The 9834-nt window shown below is 36.4% G+C and overlaps 1 long non-coding RNA gene across 1 annotated transcript in view; it reads left to right on the top strand.

The window, feature by feature from the left end:
* The window catches only part of LOC111722778, a 19080-nt gene extending 10286 nt beyond the window's left edge, over positions 1 to 8794 (top strand). Inside the window, exon 3 of the long non-coding RNA XR_002771448.1 lies at positions 8782 to 8794. This is a non-coding gene — a long non-coding RNA (uncharacterized LOC111722778). The remainder of the gene's footprint in view (positions 1 to 8781) is intronic.
* Positions 8795 to 9834: the final 1040 nt, after the last annotated feature.

Genomic DNA, 9834 nt, shown 5'->3' with positions numbered 1-9834 from the left:
TTTTTTTTTTTTTTAATGCATAGACAGGATTGCTATGTTCCTCAGGCTAGTCTCAACTCCTAGAGCTTAATAAGTTGTAAGTTGTTTCCAGGTAGGCAAATTACGTCAGACTAATATCTAACACAATCCAGAATTCTAGGGTTGCTTGATTAAGCAGGGGATTGACTAGACAGTCTGTCTCTAAGTCCTTTGTTAATGCTGACAATCTAGAATTCCTTACATTTTTCACTTATTTAGCTTGATCAAATAAAAGAATTTTTTCTTCACTCCAATTCTTAAAAGTAAGCTCTACATCATAAGAAATAGTAGAAATCAAAAAAAGAGAATTGTCATGATTTAATTTGGTATTTTAGCTTGTATTTTAGTGAGTGAATAATGTTTTGGTTTGTTTTTGGCAGGTAGACAGTGCATATTCTTAAAACTTTCTTTGAAAAATTATGATAGCAGTATATAACAATAAAACAAAATTGTATATATTCATATTCAATTTTTGTTTATTCAGAGAATAGTAAAATAAAAGTGAGAATTTAAAACAATTTAAATAGTTTGGATGATTCTTTTTTCAGTTCTCCTTAACAAGTTTCTGCTGTACAGTGTTTTTGTGCCTCTCATAGTGTAAGCCATGTTGTATGGTTCAAGTGTTAGATATTTTTCTTATAGTAGCTAAAATAAGACAGCTACTCAGTTATCTTTAGGTGAAAACAGTACAATATTCCATAGTAGAAAAAAATCCCTAGTTGTGTTGGACTTATTGCAAAATAGTATAATATTGTACTTTGTGGATGATGTAAGGTATTCTCAATATAATTTTGAATTTATATGATTTCTGCATTAGAGTCTGCTGAAAAAAATAAGGGAATTTGAGTATACTATTTTTCCCCCAGATACTCACAGTGATGCCCATGGTTTTGTGGTTTAGTTTATACATTATATTTGGATCTAACTAATGTTATAAGAATTAGAGCAAGGAATTTAACCTTTTGGTGACTTGTCTTTCATTTCCTTATAGGGAAATAATCTTAAGCATCAGCGTCAAATTTCCTAAGTGTGTCTTGCATATCTTCCATGTGTATCGAGTATGTGCTGTGTGGAGATTTTTTGTTTTGTTTTTGTTTTTTCTCTTAGTGAATTTTCTGGACATATCTCTGTCTTGTCTAATCTTCCTTACAATTATAAACAAGAGAAGCCCAATGTTGAGGGGTATAGTTGTGACAACAACTATAGAACAAATACAAGAGCAGATAAGCATTATTTAGGAGATAAAACTTTCGGTAGAAAAGTCTCCATTTCCTTAAGTGTTATTACTCTCAAATTGCCCTTCATAAGCTTTGAGTTCATTCTATATTTGGCCGTTCAGACTAAATTTCAATAATTTTTTTAAAGTAAAAATGAAACTTAAATTTTATAACTATCCACATATGTGACTTACTTTTCTTACCATTTGTTACATGTTTTTTAATTCCATGTGTTTGTAATTATATTTCTCGAACTCCTGACCTCAAGCAATTCTCCTGCTTTAACTTTCCAAAGCACTGGGATTATAAGGCTTAGCCACTGTGCCTGGACTTTATATTAGTGCTTCTACACTGTATCTCTGTCCTTAGTTCCAGAAAGGATTATAGATGACTTACTTTTCACCTAATTAAAATTATGTAAACACTGCCCTTAATTATGGTTACCATTCTCTTGCTTTTTTTATAGTTATATTAAGTATATAGGTATCTCTAAATATTATCTTGTTTAGTGTTGTGTATTTTTTTTTTAATTGTTGGGGATTCAAAGATCCAAGTTACACTAATTGCATTTGTAAAGCAAAGTCCCTCTTATAAATGTGTTCCTTCCCCAAAAGATGCGCCAAACACCGTGATCCCCCCAACTCCCCTTCCTTCCTACCCTCTCTCTGCTCCCCCATTTCCCTGCCCCTCACCCCCACCCTCCACCATGTATTAGGTCATCAATTGTCTTCATATCAAGATTGAGTACATTGGATTCTTGCTTCTCCATTCTTGTGATGCTTTACTAAGAATGTGTTCTCCCTCCATCCAAGTTAGTACAAAAAATGTGTAGTCTTCATCTTTTGTGTTGTGTATTTTTGAAAGGCAGTGTAATGTAAGGATTAGGAGCACTGGCACCAGGAGCTTCTCCTTCACCATGTGATTTGGGCAAATTACTTCATTTCTCTGTGCCTGTTTCTTCATATGTGAAATGGGAATTAAAAATAGAATCAACTAGGGGTATGGTAGTTCCATCTCCTCAAGAGGCTAAGATGAAAATACTTGAGCCCAGAAGTTAGAGTCCACCCTGGGCAATATAGCAAGACCCTGTCTCTTAAAATAAATAAATAAAATAGAATCTGCCTGATGGGGCTGTTGTGAGGATTTCATGAGTCATTGCATACAAAGTGCTTAGAACAGTACCTCCACATATGCAGTATTCTTTTAGTTGTTAGTGTTTGTAAAAACTAATCATTAAATATATTCTTCTGAAATTTGCATTATGTTTGTGTGACTCATCCATGTTGATGGTTATAGCTTGCTTTTACTGCTGTGTGAGGTATTATGTGTGACTATTTCGTAATTCTCTTTTCTGTCAATTTAGATTATAGTGTTTGTTACTTTAGTGTTATAGACAATAAACAATGGTACACAGACATTGTACACACCTTTCTGTGCACATGTAAGAATTTCTCTAGGGTATATACCTAAAAATAGAATTTCTGGGCTATAAGGGTATATACATCTTAAACTTTACTAGATGATGCCACATTATTTTTTGAACTGATTATACCAGTTTACAGTCCTATGGAAGTGTGTGTTGCTCCATATATTATTCTTTAATATTTGCTAGACTGGTAGATATAAAATGGTATATAATGTTTTCATTTGTAATTTCTGGATTATTTGAAGTTGAGCATTTTTTTTCTGTGCTCATTGGCCATTTCTGTTTTGTAAAATGCTTGTACATTTTTTACTTGTTTTCTGTTGCTATTATATTTTAAACCAATATTTGATTTGCTTATTGATTTTTAGAAATTTTTTACAGTAGAACCTCCATAGTTGACCACTTCCCTACATTGCCCACCTCCTTAACTTGACCTGTTTTTGTTTGTTTGTTTGTTTTGTTTTTTGAGACAAATGACTCTAGCCTGAGCAAACAGACTCTGTTGCTCAGACTAGAGTCCCATGGCAACATAGCTCCCAGCAACCTCAAACTCTTGGGTTCAAGCAATCCCCTTGCCTCAGCTTTCTAATTCTACAGGCATCCACCACAGAGCCTGGCTAGTTTTTCTATTTTTAGTAGAGATGGACTCTCACTCTTGATCAGGCTGGACTTGAACTCCTGAGCTCAAGCAGTCTACCCGGCTCAGCCTTCCAAAGTGTGAGCCAATTTTCATAGACCAGACATGCACCACATTTATGTATCAGTATAGTAGGCCTAGCTCCATCTTTGTGTATTGACTAGTTTGTTACAGTCACTTGGATAGTCAGCTTACAGAAGTTCTACTATATTAGGATAGTAACATTTTGTATATGTTAGTATATGTGACAATAACTTCTCCCAGTTAGTGGCTTGTCTTTCATTCTCAGATGGATGATTTCTTACATGCATTTATAAATTGACAAAAATTATTTTGTTAGATTAGTTTTGTTTGGGGTATAGAGATGGGGCTTTTGCCGTGTTGCCCAGGCTGATCTTGAACTCCTGGCCTCAAGCAATCCTCCCTCCTTAGCCTACCAAAGTGCTGGGATTACAAGTGTGAATACAGCATGCCCAGCCTCTGGGCTGATCTTTTAATTGGTAGTGTAGATATGACTTCCTATTTCAAATAGTTGTGTTAACAAATGAGATGAAAGTAAAACAAATATGTGTGTCAAATTTTATCTTTGATTGTGTTAAAAAGAAAATTGTGGATCCTGGTTTGGTGCCTGTGGCTCAAGCAGCTAAGGTGCCAGCCACATACACCTGAGCTGGTGGGTTTGAATCCAGCCTGGGCCCACCAAACAACAATGACAACTGCAACCAAAAAATAGCTGGGCGTTGTGGTGGACACCTGTAGTCCCAGCTACTTGGGAGATGGAAGCAGGAGAATCCCTTGAGCTCACGAGTTTGCGGTTGCTATGAGCTGTGACACCATAGCATTCTACCCAGAGTGACAGCTTGACGCTCTGTCTCAAAAAAAAAAAAAAAACAATTGTGGATCCTGAAGTCTAATTTCTGATCCTGGCATTCAGGATTCTCAACTTAAACCCATCCTGGAAACCCTGTAAACAACCCCCTTACATTCAATAAGTATAAAGGTGAAGACTAATATCTTTAATTTTAGCATAAAGATGGAATCTAATATAACTTTTCCCTCACTTAAGTAGTCTAAGTATGATTTCAGCATATATTGTGTCAGCAAATAGTGTATTTTCTAGAGCTGGTGTGGAAATAAGATTCAAGAGTACTCCTACCTGATTTTCATAGGATTATGTGGAGAAAGTATCAGGAGATGAGGTAGAAGCTTTAAACTGCAAACACTAAGCATTATTTTTTGCACTTCTACATAATTCTTCATACCCAGTGTGCATTAATTGGTGCTATTGGATGGGAATATCAATATACCTCTTATAGGAAAAGTCAAAGCCTTTGGCCTATAAGGCTCTATCTGAGTTTGCCTTTTATTAACCTCTCTGGTTTTTTCACTACTAAATCATTTTTTCTTTTTGAAATAGTTTCACCTTGTTGCCCAGGTTAGCAGGTTAGAGTGCAGTGGTATTGTCATATTTCACAGCAACCTCAAATTCCTGGGTACAAGCAATCCAGAATTTTGCCTCAGTCTCCTAAGTAACTGGGACTACGGGCATGTACCACCTTTAAATTTTTTGTAGAGACAGGGTCTTGATATATTGCCCAAGCTGGTCTTAAACTCCTGGGCTCTAACAGTCTTCCTGCATCACCCTCCGGAAGTGCAAGGATTGCAGGCACGAAGCCTCTAGGCCTGTCCTCTCTCATCTTCACTTGATACTGGACATACTAACCTTTCTGTCCCTCAGACACTATAGGCCAGAGCTGGGTGTGGTGGCACATACCAGTAGTCCTAACTACTCAGAAGGGTGAAGTGAGAGGATAACTTGAGCAGCTCAGGAGTTCAAGAGACCAACCTGGGCAATAAAGGGAGACCTTATCTCTATAAAAACAAAGAACAATATTAAAACCCACTCTAGGCCAGCTATCTTCTCAGAGCTTTATGTTGGTTATTTTGTTTTCCTGGAATTCTCAACCTACTTGCATGGTTCACTTTTTAAAAAATTTACCTCCTTCAGTTCTTTCCTCAAATGTCTTTTTTTTTTTTCATTTATAAATTTTTTACCCCAGCACTTCTAACCTCCCTCTTAACCCTGCTTATCTTTTTCTAGATAGCATTTACTATCCATCCCATTTGCTGAGGCCTAAAACATGAGTCATATTTGGATTTCTCCCTCTTCTTCAACTTAAATACTTAGTCACAATTCCTACTGTTGACTTTTTCAACAGAGAGAATTCTGTTGATCAAACAATTTATTCAGTTTGTTATCAAAAATAGCACTGCTTTGTCAAGGACAAGCACCACTTTGACAGAGTGATGGTAGTCAGGAGAGGTTAGAGAAGGAAATTTATAAGGCTTTGAGATTTTAACTCAAGTGGTTTAAGGCAGGGGAACTGGTTGGGATTAGGCAAAGTGTGTGATGTGATATTTAGAACTAATGAGCATAGCAAGAAGAAGGTCTTTAATGTGTTGTCCTGTTTGCCCTGATGCACAAACTGCTTCCCCAGATAATGTAGTTTGTAATAATTTCTTGAAGCATATAGTGAAGCCGTTACTGGTTTGTGGTCTTAGTATCCAGGGTAAAAAAAAATAATTTCTTAGAGCACAGTTATATCATGTTCCTTTAATTCTCACTGCTACTCTTCTAAACTTTTCTTCAGTTTCCTTCCTCTTTTCTCCACTTATATTACTACTACTGCCCTAGTTCAGGCTCTTATCATAACTTGCATAGACATTTTTTTTTGAGATAGTCTTACTTTGTCATCCTCATTACAGTGCCATACTGTCACAGCTCACAGCAACCTCATACTCTTGGGCTCAAGAGATCCTTTTGCCTCAGTCTCCCCAGTAGCTGGGACTACAGGTGCACCCTGCAACACCTGGCTATTTTTTTTTTTTTTTTGAGACATGGTCTGTCTGTGGCTCAGGCTGGTCTCAAACTCCTGAGCTCAGGCAATCCACCTGCCTTGGCCTCCCAGAGTGCAGGGATTACAGGTGTGAGCCACCATACCCAGCTAACATAGACAATTTTAAAAGCCTTCTAATTTGTCCATGATCTTTACCCCTGGGATTTGTTTTCCACACAGCCAGCAGAAAAATCTAAATTGCAGTGCTGGTCATGTCAGTGATTGTTTAAAATGGATAGGGATGGCTCAGCGCCCGTAGCATAGTGGTTACGGTACCAGCCGCATAACACTGGCAGGTTCAACCCCACCCGGACCTGCTAAACAAAAACAACTGCAGCAGGGTAGTGCCTGTGGCTCAATGAGTAGGGTGCTGGCCCCCTATACTGAGGGTGGTGGGTTCGAACCCGGCCCCGGCCAAACTGTAACAAAAAAGAAAAAATAGCAGGGCATTGTGGTGGGCACCTGTAGTCCAGCTACTTGGGAGGCTGAGGCAAGAGACTAGCCTAAGCCCAAGAGCTGGAGGTTTGCTGTGAGCTGTGATGCCACATCACTCTACTGAGGGCAACAGAGTGAGACTTTTTCTCTTAAAAAAAAACAAAAAACAAACAAATTTTAAAAAAGATTTAAAAACAACGACAACAATTGCAGCAAAAAATAGTCGGGCGTTGTGGCAGGTGCTTGTAGTCCCAGCTACTTGGGAGGTTGAGGCAAAAGAATCGCTTAAGCCGGAGAGTTTGAGGTTATTGTGAGCTGTCACGCCACAGCAGTCTACTGAAGGTGACATAATGAGACTCTGTCTCAAAAAAATGAGTAGGAAACCTGTTTCCTTAAGTGTAGCCTTTTGACTGAATTCAAATTTTATAGAACAAATTCTTTTTATTTTATTTTTAGTAATACATTAATACATTTTTAAATTTTATTTCATTTTTATTAATATATTAATACATTTTCTTTTTTTGTTGTTTTCTCTATCTTTTTTTTTAATTTCAGATTAATATAAGGGTACAAATGATTAGGTTACATTGTTTGTGTTTGTTAGGTAAAGTCCAAGTTGAGGTTAAGCCCTTCACCCAGGAGATGTGCCATATACCCCTACATTGTGCCCATTACTAAACTCTCTCCCTTGTTAATCTTTTATATTTTTATTTTATTTTTTAAATGAACATATTTAAAATACCAAAGAATAAATTAAGTTTCAACAAAATAATCCTCCCAGATTGGCTGGTACAAATAGAACATTAGTAAGCCATAAGGGCTAAATTGACAGCTGCTGTGCTTGTGATTTAGTTCTAACTTCTCCCACCTGACTGGTGCCTCCACTGCACAGGGCTGGTTGACAAGAGTTTATAGCAGTCAAGTGTGCCAGTCTGATATCAGCTTTTGACAGGTCTACTGTATTTCTGTTTGAAGTGGAATTTGTGATTAGTCGCATAGTTCCACAGAATTTTTAAATTTTGTCTGTTACGCTGCCCATCATGTGAAAGAAGACCAAGAGAATGCTAAAGGAAGAAAACAAATTTTTTTCATGAGGATTGGGAATTGCAATATCATCTTGTTTCTGCTAAAGATAGGATGATTTTCTTTGTGATACTGCATTATCAACATTAAAGAAATTCAATGCTCATCATCATTATAACACTGAGAAGGACCACAGATACTTTAAACTAGAGAGAAAGGTGTGAAAGGTTTTATTGCAGAAATTAAAAGATGAAAAGCAAAAGCATAGACAGTTCTTTCAAGCAGCAATAAAACCTGGAAATAATGCCACTGGCACAACTTATAAAGTAGCTTATATACTCACGAAAAGTGGGAAGCCATTCAGTGATACAGAAATTGTGAAAGAATGCATTGTCAAAAGTTGTAGGATGCTTAGACTTCCATAACATTTCAAAGTACAAACAACTGCCTTTTTTAAGGAAAACCATAACTGATGGCAGCATAAATTAGCCTTCAGCTTAACAGAACAACTTCATGCCATACTTCAAAAGCAAAATATATATTATTCAATCATTTTGGATGAATCAACAGACACTACTGACTTGGCACAGGTTTTATGCTTCATTCGGGTCATAACAGAAGATTTTCTTTGCTACAAAAGAAGTCACTCACTTGGGCACTCGTGTAAACAGAACACAGGGAATAGATGTCTTAAACTTTGGACTGAATTTGGTATAGGTTTATACAGATAGAAAAAGAATTAACACATCCAAATGCTCTTATATCTTTTCATTATATTTTGTATCAGCAAAATCTCTGTGCTAAAGCTACTGTTTTGAGTGACATTTTATAACAAGTTAGAAGTATTGTTAACTATATTTATTCAAATGCAACATGACATTCTCAGATTCCTAGCATGCTAAAGTGGAATAATGAGGTTTTCAGTGTGGATTTGCTGTATTGTTCTAAAGTACATTGGCTAACACAGGGACAGGTGTCAGCCAAAATTTTATCTCTACCAGAACAGAGTTAAATTTTGTGAGGAAAAGAATCAGCAATTGGAATTATTGAAAGAAGATTTCTGTAGGAATACAGCATGTCTATGTGAAATCATGTCAAATCAAAACAACATGAATATTTCTTTGCAAGGTAAAAGTTAAAACTGTATATAACATGTGGCAAAAAAATCCAAGCATTTCACAAAAACCCGTGTTTTTTCAAAATACTTATTCAAAAGGAAATTTTGGATGGACATTTTCCTCAGTTACCAAAGGTTATTGATGAGCAGAATGATATGTGTAAATCATTTGAAGAATATGCAGCTGTTGTAGACCTATTAATTGGAGAATACAGTAAAAGATTTACTGACCTTGAGAATCATGCTATCACACTCAAAGTAGCATTTCAGCCTTTCCTAGTTGATATCAAGGTACTAAAGAACTATAAGTGGAATTGATTGAGCTCTCAGTAGATGAGATTTTAAAGTCATTGTTTGAGTCTAAGAAAGATCCAGTTGAAATTTGAAAAACTGCAATAGAATATTCACATTTTCAGCAACATGCCTGAAAAGTGCGTTCTTGCCTTTCAACCACTTAACTCTGCAAATCTTCATTCTCTTACCTAACCTAAATCAAGACTGCCCTTAAGATCACAAATGACTGGTAACCATCTACACTTGGAGGGGTGTGCAACCTTTTTCTATGTTCCAAAGCCATACTTTGGAAAAATTTTGCCTTTCAACCACTTAACTCTGCAAATCTTCATTCTCTTACCTAACCTAAATCAAGACTGCCCTTAAGATCACAAATGACTGGTAACCATCTACACTTGCAGGGGTGTGCAACCTTTTTCTATGTTCCAAAGCCATACTTTGGAAAAATTTTAAAAATTGGGCCACAGAATAAATTCAAAAAAACTAATGAAAGCTAATTAGGAAGAAGAGAGGTCTGTGCATACTTTTCACGATATCCAACACTACAGATGAACGAAAGAGATCTTCACAAAATCAGCATGTGGCTGGTGGACCCACAGGTTTGTCAACCCTGATAGAGGATCGACTGAAACTATGAACCTCCATGCTACAACCAAATATTGAAAGGCTTTCCAACAAAAGCCAGATAGAACAAAGTCCTTAAAGGTTAGTTACCTTTAAAATTAAAGAGTTTTTATATTTTGAAATTATTAACTACATAGTATTAATAT

Source organism: Otolemur garnettii, unplaced genomic scaffold (assembly GCF_000181295.1).
Source record: "Otolemur garnettii isolate 467f Iridium unplaced genomic scaffold, OtoGar3 scaffold00365, whole genome shotgun sequence".
In the NCBI taxonomy this organism is placed as follows: domain Eukaryota; kingdom Metazoa; phylum Chordata; class Mammalia; order Primates; family Galagidae; genus Otolemur; species Otolemur garnettii.
Note: the sequence above shows the minus strand (reverse complement) of the source record. Positions and strands in the feature narration are given on the sequence as shown.